The following is a 2,310-nucleotide window of genomic DNA, read 5'->3' as shown; positions in this document are numbered from 1 at the left end:
AGGCTAAAACTGCCCCTTCCCCCTTAAAAAAATACCCAAAAATTAACACCTCCTCCCCAACAAACAAAACAAAACTGAACAAAACAAAACAAAACAAAACAAAATAAAATAAAGGAAAAAAAAACTAGTAAAAGGTTTAAAAAACCCAATCAAATTGAACAATTCATCTACACAAATCAACCAACTAATAAATCAACAGATGAATCGATCAATCAGACTTTTCGTCCTCACGTTTAGTGATTTTGGCTGACCCAAAGCCAAAAAGCAGGAATGAAAATAAAGACAACGATGATGATGATGATGACAACGACGACGACGATGATGATGATGATGAATAATAATAATATGATGATGATGATGATGATGATGATGATGATGATGATGATGATGATGATGATGATGATGATGATGATGATGATATAATAATGATACTGATACTGATACTGATACTGATACTGATAATGATAATGATAATGATAATGATAATGATAATGATAATGATAATGATCGATGCCCAGTTTTAACAAAACATTATAATTGGAAAAGAAGAATACTTGTTTGCGTACGCATGCGGGCTGGGTGTTTAAAAAAAACCCCAACCCACTGAAGAAAAACTAGGAAAGAAAATGGAAAAGAATAAAGGAAAAAATAAAGATGTTAAATAAAAGAAGAAATAAAACCTTGACGAAATGGAAGACAAGATAGTGGCAAACATGTACTGCAAGTCGCAGTAAATATACATGTACCTACATCCTTGTTTTTATTAGAACTCCGCGAAATTATTGTGGCTAAATGTGTGCTATGTGTGAACGATGACACATAGAGCTAAATTCGTCGGTGTTCAATAATTTAATATCATCATCATCATCATCATCATCATCCAGTGCGAGATCTGCGACAGATATCGGCGATCATAGTTTTCCATTCATTCCTTTGCTCGGATGCTCTAAAAAAAGCTACGTTCCCCTGATCTTTCCCTGTTACCCATTAACATTTTGTTTAGGTTCCCTAAGTATGTTGTTCTGGGCCTATACCCCTGCTTCGTTTGCCTTCAATTTTGCCAGTGAGAGCTAGATGTTTAAGACCCTTATGTCTATTCAGATGTCCCAAAAACTGCATTTGTCGTTTCCTGATTGTTTTTAACATTGAACGTCCCACGTGGGATTCATCAAGCACTACCTCATTTGATTTCTTTTCCTTCCTCGATACTCTTAGCAGTCTCCTAAGAAACCACATTTCTGTTGCTTCAATTTTATTTTCAGTGTCTTTAGTGATTGTCCAGCATTCACAGCCATATAGAAGGATTGACCAAACATAGCATTAATTTAATATAGTGAGACAAAAATTGTTATTATTATTTTTTTTTTAAACTGCTGTTCCTTAATCTGTGGTATTTGTTGTTTGTACTCGAGAAATTTGTCATCGAAATTCAAATTCTAAATATGTTGACAAAAGCAAGAAAAGATACAAAATGTAGGTGCACTTGTTAAATTTTTAAAAAATGGAAGTTTCACTCCCTATTTCTGTCTGTGTGTCTCTCTCTCTTTCTCCTGAAAAACTTAAAATGTTTGTTCTCTGGTTAGACCAGTTGGATAGGATATTGGCTTAATTACCAACGAATGTGGTGTAGCAGTTATATAATCTAAATTGTGTCGATGGGTGTGTAAAAATACTTACATTTAACATTTCGATTAATTTTTGGGCGATGGCATGTTTTAGAGCCGAAAACAAACAAACTAAACAACAACAACAACAACAACAAAAAAAAACGAACTTGAGATGCTGTTCGAAGTTGCAACGTATTTCGTTACCCTAGTATTACTAGGTTCTATCTGACATTTTGGGCCTGTGTTCAGTTATTAAAACCATAAGATCAGAGACCAACGAGTCTATCTGCTCTATCAAAATCGAAATATTATTTGCAGTCGTTATCAAGATATTCAAAGAATTGCATTAAAAAAGCTTGACAAGTGAAACTCACAATTTTTCATTTCAACATTTTCTAAGCTTGGTACTGAGCAAAGAACTTTGCAATTATAGGTTAGCGATTTGTATACATTTTTCGCAATTTCGAAATTATGTTAAGAATACGTTGACTTCCACAACATTACTTTAGAAATAGCTTTTACTTTCTTTTCGTACAGTCTTTTCTTTTCTATAGAAGATACTGAGGTGGAGTTGGGGAAATAAAGCATAAAAGTTGTTGTGACATCGGAATAGCGCTCTCTCTCTCTCTCTCTCTCTCTCTCTCTCTCTCTCTCTCTCTCTCTCTCTCTCTCTCACTCTCTTTCTCCCTCCTTCTTTCTCTCT

The sequence above is a fragment of the Aplysia californica genome, unplaced genomic scaffold, assembly GCF_000002075.1.
Source record: "Aplysia californica isolate F4 #8 unplaced genomic scaffold, AplCal3.0 scaffold00805, whole genome shotgun sequence".
Taxonomy (NCBI): Eukaryota; Metazoa; Mollusca; class Gastropoda; order Aplysiida; family Aplysiidae; genus Aplysia; species Aplysia californica.
Note: the sequence above shows the minus strand (reverse complement) of the source record.